Below are 14830 nucleotides of genomic sequence, written 5' to 3' on the forward strand. Positions count from 1 at the left end.
TGGAGGAACAACACCTTATATTCCGTCTGGTTAGCCTCCAACCTGTTAATATGAACATCGATTACTCAAACTTCCAGTCATGCCCCCCACCCCAATCCCTGCTTCATCATTCCCCATCCCCTTTTCCTTCTTTCATCTTATCTCCTTGCCTCCCTTTTCTTTCTTCCATGGCCTTCCATTCTCTCCTATTAGAATCCCCCCTTCTAACAATATGGATGGGGCGCATCAATTCCCAAATCCCTCCTCCCTCACAAAAAAAATGAACAAAACTGATCAGGCACATCGATCCCCAAATCTCTCCCCCTGCACAAAAAAACAAAATGGATCAGGCACATCGATCGTCAAATCTCCCTCCCACACAAAAAAAATAAAACAAAATAGATATTTTGAAAAAAATAATCAAAACCGATCAGGCACATTGATCCTCAAATCCACTCCCCCCCCAACACAAAAAAACAAACAAAATAGATCAGGGACATTGATCCTCAAATTCCTCTCCCACACAAAAAAATGAACAAAACTGACTGGGAACATTGACCTCCAAATCCCTCCACCCACACAAAAAAATAAACAAAATAGTTTAGGCACATCAATCCCCAAATCCTCCTCCCTCACAAATAAAACGAATGAAACAGATCAGGCACATCGATCCCCAAATCCTTCCACCAACACAAGAAAACAAACAAAATGGAATGGGTACATTGAACCCCAAATCCCCCTTCCACACAAAGAAACAAACTGGATTAGGCACATTGATCTCCAAATCCCCCCTCCCGCACAATAACACTAAACAAAATGGAGATCCCCAAATCTCCCTCCCCCCACACAAAAAACAAACAAAATGGTTCAGACACATTGACTCCCAAAAAAACTGAGATGATGGGGCGAAAAAGAAACAAAGAATACGAAAAATTTAAGACTGAAAAAAAGATATTTTAGTTCCAAGTCCACGTCCAAAACACAGAAAAATGTGGGAAACGTTCTCTGGGTCTGGTAGCAGACCTTTCCCTCTTTGGAACTGAGCGATCACTTGCTTCAATGCTTCAATCCCCCTCATCGTTTTAGTCAGCGAATAATGGGAGCTTTAATCGGCGAAATGGAGCCAAACATCAGCTTGCAGCCTTCCCACCATGAGGTGTATGCATGCTACCTCTGCCTCTTGGAATCCTCTCAAAGACTGCAGAGCACTAGAACACCCAAAGAATCTCCAAACTTCTGCACTTGCTTGATGTTTCAATTGCCCTAGTCGTTTTAATCGATGAAATGGGGTCAAACATTGGTTTGTGCACCATTCTGCAGGCTTCTCGCCATGAGGTTCGCTCATGCTGCCTCGGCCTCTTGGAATGTTGGAGACTGCAGAGCACTGATGCACCCAAGCTATCTCTAAACATCAAAACATAGACTCCAACAGTTCCAGAATCATATCCCAGATGAGAAACAAACATAAAAGACATAAAAGAAATGAAAATGATGGTTCCTTCATCTATCCAGAAGATGTTGACCAAAGGAAAATTGTACGTAGGCGCTATCTTGAGAGGACTTCTGAATATATTGAGTTCTATCATGAAGAAGGACAACAGCAGTTATTTGGGATCATTACCATCTAGATATTCCCCTTCACGTTGTATTCTCTCTGAATTTGCTAAGACATTGTCTTCCTTCATTGACATCTACATTGACATCTTCAGTTTCATCTACATCCTGAAACTAATTTCCTAATTAGAGTTAGAGATTGTGGAAGCATTAGCAATGATCTTTCAAAAATTATTGGAGAAATGCATGGTGCAAATATCACTCCACCCTTCAAGGAAGGAGGAAGGCAGCAGAAAGGAAATTATAGACAAGTTAGCCTGACATCAATGGTTGGGAAGATGTTGGAGTCAACTGTTAAGGATGAGTTTATGGAGGTTGAAGTTATGGGACAAGTCAGAATGGATTCCTGAAGGAAAATTTTGCCTGACGAACCTGTTGGATTTTTTTTTAGGATATTACAAGTAGGCTGGATAAAAGGGATGCAGTGGAGGTTGTATATTTGGACTTTCAGAAGGCCTTTGACAAGGTGTGTGGTTTCTCATCTTCCTGAAAAATTTGAGTTACTTTTGCCCTCCAGTCTGATGATCTCCTCTGACCTCTCTCATCAACAAGGCATTTTTGCCCACAGAACTGCTGATCACTGGGCGTTTTTTTGTTGTTTTTTTTGTGCCATTCTCTGTAAACTCTAGAGGTTGTTGTGCATGAAAATCCCAGGAGATCAGCAATTTCTAAGATACTCAAACCATCCTGTCTGGCACCAACAATTATTCTATGGTAAATGTCACTTATATCACAATTCTTCCTCATCCAATGTTTGGTCTGAGTAACAACAGAACCTCTTGACCATTCTTTCATGCTTTTATGTATTGAGCTGCTGCCAAATGATTGACTGATTAGATATTTACATTCACAAGCAGGTGTACAGAAGGTGTATTTAATAAGTGGCTACTGAGTGTATAGGTTTAAATAGATATTCACCAACACATTCTCAAGGACAATAAATTGTGATGTCAACAATTGGTAATGAAGAAATAAAAATCAATTTTTTATTTGAGTTCAGGCTATTAATCATATCTTGTGCAAGACAAACAAAGTATTGCCACCTGTAAAGTATTAACAACTGTTTTGACATCAGATGGAGAAGTGATGCTGAACCAGAAAGGTAAAATTCATTGATAGGGAACAAAATTCGAACTATAGAAATATATACTCAGTAGCCAAAGATGGTTCAAGGGAAAAGTGTGGTTCAAGGGGCCTTGATGAAATATTGGGCATGAATAATCATAGCTGAATAAAAGATGAAAGATGTATCCAAACAAACTTATAAGAGTTTTTCAAGGATGTTACCGCTTAAGTTGATGAAGACAAGGCAGTGAATGTTGTCTACATGGACTTTAGGAAGGCATTTGACAAGTTGCCGCATGGGAGGTTGGTTAAGAAAGTTCAGTTGCTCAGCATTCAAGATAAGGTAATAAATTGGAATAGACATTGGCTTCATGGGAGAAGCCAGAGAGTGGTGGTAGATCTCTGCCTCTCTGACTGGAGGCCTGTGTCCATTGTTGTTTGTCATCTATGTCAATGATTTGGATGATAATGTGGTTCACTGGATCAGCAAATTTGTGGATGACACCAAGATTTGGGTTGTAGTGCAGGGGTCACCAAATTTTTTTGCACCTCGGAGCGGTTAACATTGACAATATTCTTGTCAATGACGATGGGGGGGGGGGGGTGGGTGTGGGGCGGGATGTGGGTGTTAATCACAGCCGGAATATACATGATAAGTCAACTATAAGTCACTTATAAGTGGCTAATACACTCAATTTCGTTTCTAAAAGGGTTTATCTAACGAATTTAATATTAAATACACAGCGCATAGTTTCCTCGCATGAACATAGTGATAAGTCAATTATAACTCACTTATAAGTTAATAGCATCATAACATTTTAAGTAACGTTTGGATATTAAACACAGTGCATATTTTCCTTGTATGAACATATAAAATTATTGCAACACACCAGTGAGAGGACAAGGTAAGGGCCTGAGGTCCCTGTTCCGGTGCCGCAGCAGTCGCAGTCCAGAGATAGTGACCGACCGAGCGAGGAGGAGTGTGAGAGGGCGTGCGCCCGCCCCCCCTTGTAGGTAGGTAGGGTCTATCGGCCGACAAAAGTTTGGCTCGAGGGATGACTTGCAGTAGATCGCAGCAAGGTAGCTGCTCTGCTACTTAGGAAACCCTGAGCCCGAATTAGGTCATCTGGGAACCCAACCCATGAACATTCGGTGTGCTAAACAGGTTTAGAGGCGGCGCCCATCTGTCCATGCTCCAGGCCAGTAGCAACGGCACTTCTCACCGGCTGCGCGAGGCGGTTGGTAACCTGAGGCCAACCAATGATCCCTGGCGCAAGGGTATCATAATGATCTCGCATACTGGTCCAGATCCTGCTGCAGACCATGGTAGTTTTCTTCACTATCCACTACACCAGTGGTCCCCAATGGTTGGGGATAGTAAAGAAAACTACCATGGCTTGCAGCAGGATCTGGACCAACTAGAAAAGTGGGCTGAAAAATAGCAGATGGAATTTAATGCAGAGAAGTTTGAGGTGTTGCACTTCAGTAAGACTGAAAAGAGTGAGTCTTACCTAGTGAATGGTTGAGCACTTAGGAGTGTGGTAGAACAAAAAGATCTGGAAATACAGGTCCATAATTAATTGAAAATAACATCACAGTTAGATAGTGTCATAAAGAAAGCTTTTGGCACATTGGCCTTTATGTATCAAAATATTGAGTACAGGAGATGGGATGTTATGTTGAAGTTGTATGAGATATGGGTGAGATATTGGAGTATTCCGTGCTGTTTTGGTCACCTACCTGCAGAAGATGATGTAAATCAGGTTGAAAGAATACAGAGAAAAGTTACAGGATGTTGCTAGGCCTGGAGGACCTGTTATAATTCCTCAGAATGTGGAAAATTGAGAGGATATTTGATGGAGGTATACAAAATGGTTAGTGGTATAGATAGGCAAGCAGGCATTTTTCACTAAGGTTGGGTGGGGCTACAAATAGAGGCCATGGATTAAGGGTGAAAGGTGAAAAGTTTAAGTGGTACATGAGGTGAAACTTCTTCATTCGAAGGGTCATTAGAGTGTGGAACAAAGTGTCAGTGCAAGTGGGGCATGCAAGCTCAATTTCAACATTTAAGTGAAGTTTGGACAGCTACATGGATGTCAGGGGTTTGGAGAGCCATGGTCCCTTTACAGTTCGATGGGAGTAGCAGTTTAAATGTTGCTGTCCTGTACTTACTCTGCTTACTGTGCTGTGCTATAACTCTGTGACTAAATGGGATTAGTGTAGATGGGCATTAGGACATTGTGGGTCATAAAGACCCCTTGCTGTGCTGTATGATACTATAGTTCTTGACCTCAAAGAGAAGGAATTCTTCCATGTGCATTTTACTCTGAAAGAGTGCCCCCAATTCTAATTTCTCTTTGCAGTGAAACACCTCCTCAGCATCTAGCTTGTCAAGTCTTCCTCAAAATTTTATTTGCCTCAGTAATTTCATTTTCATTCTTATAAACTCCAATGAGTAAAGACTCAACTTGTTAACATAGTGAAACTTCTCGGCAATTGCCTCCTGTGCAATATTTCCTGGAAGGAAGTATTTCATAAACATAAGAGATTCTGGAGATACTGGGAATTCTGAGCAAAACACACAAAATTCTTAAGGAACTCAGGTCAGGTAGCATCTCTGAAAAAGAATAAACAATCAATATTTTGGGTAAAATCCTTCTTCATAACTGGAAAGGAAGCAGAAAGATGGCAGAGTAAAAAGGTGGGGGGATGGGACTAGATGGAAGATGAAAGGTGAAGCCAGATGAGTGCGAAAGGTAAAGGACTGGAGAAGGAATCTGATCAGAGAGTGGACCATAGAAGAAAGGAAATGAGGGGGCACCAGTGGAGATCATAGGCAGATGAGGATAAGAGGTAAGAGGCCAGAATGGGGAATAGAAGAAGAGGAAATTGGGAGGGAGATTTTCACCAGAAGGAGAAACTAATATTCATGCTACCCAGATGGAATATAAGGTGTTGCTCCTCCACCCTGAGAGTGATGTCATTGTGGCAAAATAGGAGGCCATGGATCAGCATGTTAGAATGGGAATGGGGACAGGACTACCAGGAATAGTTGGCTACCAGGAAACTCTGCTCTTGGCATCCCCAACAAATTCCGTAGTGTTATTTTCAATTAAATAGTAGTTTTCAGATTTGTAACAAGGATAACCTCATATATCTGCACATTATACCATTATGCTTATCAGTCTCCCCACCCCCATTTACTTAACCTGTTTACATCTATATGGCAGCTTCTTAGGTCATCATTGGATTGTGTTTTCCAACCAGTCGCTGGCAAATGTAACTACACAACTGCTTCAGCTATGTGATTTATACAGGTTATAAATAGCTGAGTCTCCATTGTGGCTTAGATTCTTGTGGCACCTCACCCGCTGACTGATTATCCCACCCTTTTCCATCATTTTAATATATCATACTTTGTATGGCACCTCAATGATCATACATAATGCTCTTCATATATACTGTATGTTCATCAGATGCAGAGTTGTTGGACATAAATTGGGGTAAAGGCTGGGGAGTGGGGCTGAGGAGGGGAAAAAACAAACAGCCATGATTAAATGGTGGAGCAGACTCAATAGCTTAATTCTGCTGCTGTGTCTTATGGTCTTATGGCCTACATTCAAGAGATTTGTGCCATGTATGCACTAAGCCACCATAGTTACCTGAGCACCTGCCAATAGAAAACCCCTGAGGTGAACTTCATACTCGACTCAAGGGATTGCACTACTACTACTAAGATTTGAATCACCATAAATGGATTTTGATTAAACATTACAATGTATTTTGTTCCATGATACAGTTTCTAGCCCACAAAATGGCACTCAGTTGAATATTTGGCCTTCATTGTGTTGAATATTATTTTATGTCTCTTGTAGAGCTCTACTCCCAATGCTCACTCATGTAAAGATACAAAATTCATGGAGGATATGGGGGGGGGGGCCTGTTTGTATAGGCAGGCTTGATCTCAAATTAACAAATTTTCATTAAGATCACTGGATAGATAAAATTTGAACTTTAAGGCTCTAAGAACTCATTTCTATCTGGTTCCAAGTAGTGGCTTATAGCAAGTGTCTCCATTTTCTAAGCAGTCTCCATTTTCAAACAAATCTACAAGTTAGATTGAATTGGAAGCTTAAAATTTTTTGATTGATTGGTACTTACTTACTTACTTACTCACCGCTTGTTACGCTGCTATCATTTATAGCAGCGATGAAAGTCCTACATCTCTGTGTGTCCTTGGCCACTCCAGATGTAAAAGGATTCTTCATTGCTATTTCCATAACAATTTTGTTTTACCAGTAAGGGTTGTTAGCCCTGAGCTGAGCCCTGGAACCTGGAGGACTGGATATCCTCCTAGTCTGACCTCTACCCTTTGATCTGTTTCGCATAGGTGACCCCTACCAAGAGACAAAGCATAAAGTCCTGACCTCTAACTGACATGGCTCTCTGGGTTAGTGAGGTGCACAAGCCTCTATTCCACAACAAGGTTGTGGTCCTCTTGGAGGTTTGCTTGGTACTGTGGGCATAAAATTAACAGTAAACTACTCAGAGAATGAAAAAAAGGTCTTTGTAATGTCAAAAGTATATTATAGGAGAAATAAAGATTTCTTTAAATTGCCAGATAAATACAGGTTATTGAGCTTCAATGCTAAGGAAGTTATTGGAAGAAATTATAAGGGACAAGAATTATGTGCATATGAGAAGGTCTTGACTGGTTAGAGATAATTGTTATGACTTTGTGGAGAGGAATCCTTTCTCACTAATTCCATTGACCTTTTTTGACGAGATAACAAAGGAGATTGATGAAGGCAGCCACTTGCCAGTACTAGAATCTGGAATAGCAAACAAGAAGGTGGAGGAACTCAAAGGATCAGGCAGCATCTTTGGAGGGAAATGGACAGGGGGATAGGTGTATTTATATGGATGTTAGTAAGGGTTTTGACAAGGTCTTGCATGGTAGGGTGGTCTAGAAAGTTAAGGCACATGAAGAATAAGTTGACAGATTGAAACCACAATTGACTTGATGACAAGACATGGAAGGTAATGGTTGAAGAATTTTTTTTATTGGAACCCTGTGACAAGTGGTGGGAATAGTCTGTAGTCTGTGTTAACTTGCATGTTATTGTAGGAGGTATGATTGGAAAATTTGTGTGTGAAAAATTGCTGGTGTTGTAGATGGTAAGGAAGGTTCATGAAGGGTACAGTAGCATATAGTTGGATATATGCTGCTATAGTTGGAATTTCTACTTCATCCTGAAATGTGTGAAGTGTTGCACTTTGGAAAGTCAAGTGTGAATAGGTCAAATACAGTAGGTGTTTGGGTAATGTGGATGAACTGAGAGACGCATCCTTAGTTCCTGACAATGACAACATACATGGATAGGGTGATGAAGACACATGGCACTCTTGCCTTCATAGGTCATGGCACAGAGCATAAAAACCATCACATTATACTGAAACTTTGCAAAACACTTGTAAGTCCACACTTGAAGTACAGTGTAAGTTTGGTTACCAAACTTTATAATTATACAATCATTATAGAATGTATAATGATTGGGTTGGAGAGCCTGACCTCAGTCAGTTCGGATCGGGAGCAGCATCTCCAACACTATCACATTGAGTACGGGGGCCCCCCAGGGCTGTGTGCTCAGTCCACTGCTGTTCACTCTGCTGACCCACGACTGTGCTGCAACACACAGCTCGAACCACATCATCAAGTTTGCTGATGACACGACCGTGGTGGGTCTCATCAGCAAGAACGATGAGTCAGCTAACAGAGAGGAGGTGCAGCGGCTAATGGACTGGTGCAGAGTCAACAACCTGTCTCTGAATGTGAACAAAACAAAAGAGATGGTTGTTGACTTCAGGAGGGCACGGAGTGACCACTCTCCGCTGAACATCGATGGCTCCTTGGTAGAGATCATTAAGAGCACCAAATTTCTTGGTGTTCACCTGGCGGAGAATCTCACCTGGTCCCTCAACACCAGCTCCATAGCAAAGAAAGCCCAGCAGTGTCTCCTTTCTGCGAAGGCTGAGGAAAGTCCATCTCCCACCCCCCCATCCTCATCACATTCTACAGGGGTTGTATTGAGAGCATCCTGAGCAGCTGTATCACTCCCTGGTTTGGAAATTGCACCATCTCGGATCACAGGATCCTGCAGCAAATAGTGAGGTCAGCTGAGAAGATCATCGGGGTCTCTCTTCCCGCCATTACGGACATTTACACTACACGCTGCATCCGCAAAGGAAACAGCATTATGAAGGACCCCACGCACCCCTCATGCAAGCTCTTCTCCTTCCTGCCATCTGGGAAAAGGCATCAAAGCATTCGGGCTCTCATAACCAGACTATGTAACAGTTTCTTCCCCAAGCTATCAGACTCCTCTATACCCAGAGCCTGGAATGACAACTTACTGCCCTATTGTCCTGTTTATTATTTATTGTAATGCCTGCACTATTTTATGCAATCCTGGGTAGGTCTGTAATCTAGTGTAGTTTTTTTCTGTGTTGTTTTTTATGTAGTTCAGTCTAGTTTTTGTACTGTCATGTAACACCATTGTCCTGAAAAAACATTGTCTCATTTTTACTGTGTAATGTACCAGCAGTTATGGTCGAAATGACAATAAAAATGACTTGAGAGTGTAGAGGAAATTCACCGGGATTCTGCCAGGATTGTATTATTTTAGTTATGGTGAGAAATTTGATGGCTTGTGCTTGTTTTCCTTGAAATAAATGTGGCCGAGGAATCAACTGATAAAAGTAAATGAGAGGAGTAGACAGATAAAATGTCTTTCCTATGATAAAGGATCAAAAACACAAGGATATAAGTTTAAGGTGAGAGGAAAGTTTGAAGGGTATCTGAGGGGTAAGTTATTACACAGAGAGTGGTTGCCTGAGGAAATGGTGGAGGCATTTATATAGATACTTAATTAGGCAATATGTTTTAAGACCCGTACAGTTTTTAACTTATCATTTTGCAGACCTATTTTTGACGAAGTGTTTTATGACATGAGCCAGTGACAATGAGTAACAAATGGAACAAATGTGGTAGATCATGTGAGCTTAATTTCTGCATATCAAATCACAAGCTCCTTGTGAGATTGAGCTTGAATTTCTTTTAAGAAAAGAAACATTCCAGTTTTAAAATGCCTTGGTTTTAATGCACTGAAATTGTTAACTTGACAGTGTGCTTCTGTTTAAATTTTTTCATGATTTGTATTTCTTCATTGTGTGATGCAGGAGGCTCACTCCTTTAGACCAGGCAATTAGATAATTTGAGTACTGAAAGAACAGATTGAATTGAAGAGACGGGGCAGAGCCATATGTCGTTTGTGAATTAATAACAGCCATTGAAGAAAATAATCAGACATGTAATCCACCGTAATATTAACGAATTTGCTCAAAAGTTTTTACTTTAGCTTTGCATAAGTAAAGTTACAATAATGTTATGCTGTTGCTGTTTCCCGTTTTCCTAAAATTGGATGCTAATAAATTGTCAGCATATTCACATGCTCAAATAACGTCATTCACTAGATCATTAATCTCCTTAAATTGGAAAAGATTTTATAAACGTTATGAAGCAAAACACTCTTTGTAGAAACAAATGTAACATACATTAAGCGTTGCAGCATCCTTTAAGTAAATGCAAGAGAAACCCGTTTTGGTTTTTCTGACACAGTATGTTTGTAACTCAATTAGTTCTCAAGCAGAAACAATACTGACAATCGAGACAATGCAGACAAATAAATCTGATTACTAAATGACGGCATTGATAAGTGATTTAAGACTTTGTTATTTCCATTCATATTTCATGACTAAATCTATTGTGAATTTTACAATAAAAACCCTATACTAACTACATAAGTGAATTCCCCCACCCGTTCAGGAATATTTTGATGAATAATAGAAGAGGGAGGAAAAAATAGGCATAGGGAGAATAGCGATTGGTGTGGCTGGCTGTGATGTAATTTGACAATCATGTGATCTTAGGTGAGCTGTGACTGGTGGAATGGAAACACATGTATTAATGTTGAAATATCAAGAACAGATTGTCAGCTAGAAATCTTTCAGCTGGCATTTGTAAGGACTAACAAGCTCAGCGCATCTTCGTGTTTGACGATTCCGATATAGTTTGGTGAATAAGCAGCAGATAAGTGAGTGTATACAATTGCTTGTATTGTTCATGAAATAGTGGTAAATTATTAGTGATTTTTATCTGAAGTTGTATTTAAAGATTTAACCATATTTAATGTAATATTGCACACTTATTCTGTTTCAATAAGTAGTATGATTGATTTACATTTTTTCTTAAGTCGACTCTTTTAATTAGTGATATATGTGTAGAATAACCATTACAATCAGACGTTTGTTTGTGTCACTGATTTTTAAAATATATTTTTCTGTTTGTCCTTTGACTATTGTCGATTGCTTCTCGTTGCTGTGACATCCTTTTGTTTATTGTTTTGGATGTGAACAATACAGTTAATGCAAGTGCAGACTTCAGTGCAACTGCAAGATAGAGAAAGTGATGTTTAACGTGCAGATGCTAATATACAGTTACATTTTTCTGTTATCTTAAAAATCTGTATCACTTTCTTTTCATTAATCAGGGAGCTGCTCAAGGTAAAAAAAAGATTGTCTTAACTGTCTGATCATTGGAAGATTGTGCTGACAGGAAATGGCCCCACCCTTGCCTTTGTGTTCCCACTTTGTCAGCAACATCAAATTACTTTTGCCCATTTTACTTCCAACAGTGTCTCTCTAATCAATGATCTTACAGTATTTTAATACAGTATTATTTATCAGTTTCAAATATTCTCAGATAAATTGTTATTATGGAGTAGCAGTCATGAAATAATCTTCATTATTTTCACATTACAATTTTGAATAAAAGAAATGATGCTGAAACTAACTGTGCAGATTTCCTAAATTCATAGGTAAATCCAATAGAATCCAAAATCCTCTTAAAACCTTTTGATTTAAAACTGTAATCCTTTTGGAAAAATGTGTAACCATTTTAATTTGACTAAAATAGTCAAAATTAGAAAAAATGAGTAGTGCTCTTTGGCAAGTTGGTGTGGCTTTGAAGCCATTTTGCAGACAGCCAGTCTATATTGTTAATGGTTTTGTTGGCATAGTACATTAGTTGGCATTAGTGTTCATTATAATGTATTGTGGGTAATAATGCAGTTGGTAGCCCTGTGTTTACAGGGCTTAGTAATTATAGTTTCAGTAATGTACATTAGGCAAGAAAGCTAAATACATTAATTAACTCCTTTTTGTCCAGCGTTGTGGCAATGTTTTATTGAAAATGCCTTGGGAATGGTGAAGAAGTGAAATAGGAACATTGTCATTGTTGTGGTAATGATAACATGGTAGCATGAAAGTGAGAATTAATGTACAATTATGTTGTGACAATGAAGAGACATGGGGTGGGGATTGGAGATAAAAAGAGAACCCACTTTTTTTTAAATGACCTACAGATTGAAGCTAACCTTTATTTGTATAACTTTGACATAAACATTAAAATGCTGAGACTTTGTTTTAACCCCTTGTCGCTTCATTTTATTATGGCATATTAGTTCTATTACTGACGCCGTACATTAAAAAAGAATTACAACCTACCAAATTCTTCAACCAGAATATATTTCTACGTTTAGTTCTGGAACATTCCTTTCATGAATGACAGTTGATAAGACCAGCCAAATAGAAACATAAGTTGCATAGCAAAAGGACAAATTAAATGCCAACAAGCAGTACAGCATGATTGAGTGAGGTAAATACTACAATGTTATATCTGTAAAAGACCACTACTATCTACAGTTATAATTGGAATACAGATGAATATGCACAAAATCAGGGTTTCTACAGTAATTACTGACTGTTACAGTGTTGTTACAATAGTAAACAAACAGATCAAATGAAAAGTAAGAGGAAAGACATTCTTTTCTCTTCATTGGATGTCTGCATAATCACAATAACATTAGGAGTCCAGCAGTGATTTCAATCTAGCTACTGACAGAGGTTACTGATAATGTACTTGTTTGAGTTGTTGGGTTTTCTCAATTTGTAGGGATTGCAACATTAATTTTTAATGTGATAAAGTGGAAGAAAATGATGTGTATGTTGTAATAAACATAGAAAACCTACAGCACAATACAGGCCCTTCGGCCCACAAAGTTGTGCCAAACATGTCCCTACCTTAGAAATTACTAGGCTTACCTATAGCCCTCTATTTTACTAAGCTCTATGAACCTATCTTAAAAGACCCTATCGTATCCACTTCCACCACCATTGCCGGCAGCCCATTCCAGACACTCACCACTCTCTGAGTAAAAGACTTGCCCTTGACATCTCCTCTGTACCTACTCCCCAGCACCTTAAACCTGTGTCCTCTTTGTGGCAGCCATTCAGCCTTGGGAAAAAGCCTCTGACTATCCACACAATCAATGCCTCTCATCATCTTATATACCTCTATCAGGTCACCTCTCATCCTCCATCGCTCCAAGTTCACTCAACCTGTTCTCATAAGGCATGCTCCCCAATCCAGGCAAACTCCTTGTAAATCTCCTCTGCACCCTTTCTATGGCTTCCACATCCTTCTGTAGTGAGGTGATCAGAACTGAGCACAGTACTCCAAGTGGAGTCTGACCAGGATCCTATATAGCTGGAACCTCTCGGCTCCTAAATTCAATTCCACGATTGATGAAGGCCAATACACCTTAACTTTAGAAGAAACCTATAACTTTAGAAGAAATGAGTATGATAGCCCACATGTTATGCTAGCTGTGATATTTTCCTGATCATATCCAGATGTGGATCCCTTTACAGGAGGTAAACAGTGCTATACCCAATTTGATTAAGCTATGCTTTTTTTGAATAAGTGGATTTTTATGTTTATATATATTGCATCCATAAATATTTTATGTAGGGGAAAAATGAAAAATTTTATATAATTTATTTCAAACAATCTTTTAGTAAAATTTGAAGGCATTGGTTCAAGAAAGAAACATTGCTGTTATTTTCTGATTTTTAAATTTGGATTTTAAGGTCAAAAGAGACAAAATCAAAATCTTTGTTCAATATATGGAACTGGAGAATAGCATGTACTGGCATTATCAATCTTATAACTTTTAGCTATAATATGTTACTTTTAGCTATGATACATTACTTTTCCCAAAGTAACATATCATAGTTCTATTTCATGTTTCATTTAGTTCAAAACTGTTTTGTCTATAGATCTATGAAGATTACACTGCCTACGTAATTTTAGTCAGCCCCAAAACCTAGCTGAAAAATCCTGTTTTTTTTTAAGTTTTCATTCTCATTTCTATCCTTTTTCCAGTCTATTATTGACAATCAAAATTGTTCTCAGAAGCAAAAGATTTGATTTCTGGAGTTGGAAGTTGAGGATGGGCATTCTTGAAAACATCAGTGTCTTGATCTCAAATAGGAATAACTGTGTGATATGCAAGATTTAAGTGCATAAAATGGAGAAAATAACCTAGAATATTTTCAGATGCAGCAAGAAGGAGAGGCACATGTTCACGGTTGTGAAGGACAGGTTTAGGACAAAAATATTACTTTACACAGAGTGATCGATATCTGAAACAGGTTACTAGAAAAGGTGGCAGAGGGCAAGAGACTGGAACTATTTAAGTCGCAGCTAGATGTTTAGTGCTAAGAAACTGGGGCTCTTTATTTCATGAAAGACAAAATCAAGTGAAATGAAGGGCAGATTTATTCTGCATGTACCTTCTGACCTTGTGATGATTATGGGTCCTGTATGAATGCAACATGAGAATATTTTTTGGAAAACATTTTTTTCAGACCAACTTTTTAAACATTCTGTTAGCAGGGAGCTTTTCAGCAGAGCATATTGACAAATCCTGGATGTATAAGCCTCAAATTTCCCAAGATGCAACTAATTGTGCTCTCTTAGAACACCATAACTTTGAGATTTGGTCCTTCATCATTTATAACCACACAATAATTTATTTTCATGTTTTGACCTGATAAATTTGACTGATTTAGTCATGATAATGATGTGTCCTTCGTGACTCTTTTGTATTAATGTCCAGTTGAAAGGTCAGCTAGTGCATTTTTAATGGGTGGATCCCATAGGCAGCTATAAAGGTGATGACGTTTTGGTAATGCCAGATCAGGAATAGCA

The 14830-nt window shown here is 39.0% G+C and overlaps 1 protein-coding gene across 22 annotated transcripts in view; it reads left to right on the forward strand.

The window, feature by feature from the left end:
* Positions 1-14830, forward strand: part of ank2b (ankyrin 2b, neuronal) — an 874534-nt gene that overhangs the window by 81913 nt on the left and 777791 nt on the right. For 2 of the 22 annotated variants that reach the window (XM_073065109.1, XM_073065118.1), the window contains exon 1: positions 10681-10811. The exons of the other annotated variants lie outside the window; for them this stretch is intronic. The gene's annotated coding sequence lies outside the window, so the exon portion shown is untranslated. Of the gene's footprint in view, positions 1-10680; positions 10812-14830 lie in introns of those variants that run through there. 22 annotated transcript variants of the gene reach the window in all.

Source organism: Hemitrygon akajei, chromosome 13, assembly GCF_048418815.1.
Source record: "Hemitrygon akajei chromosome 13, sHemAka1.3, whole genome shotgun sequence".
Lineage (NCBI taxonomy): Eukaryota > Metazoa > Chordata > Chondrichthyes > Myliobatiformes > Dasyatidae > Hemitrygon > Hemitrygon akajei.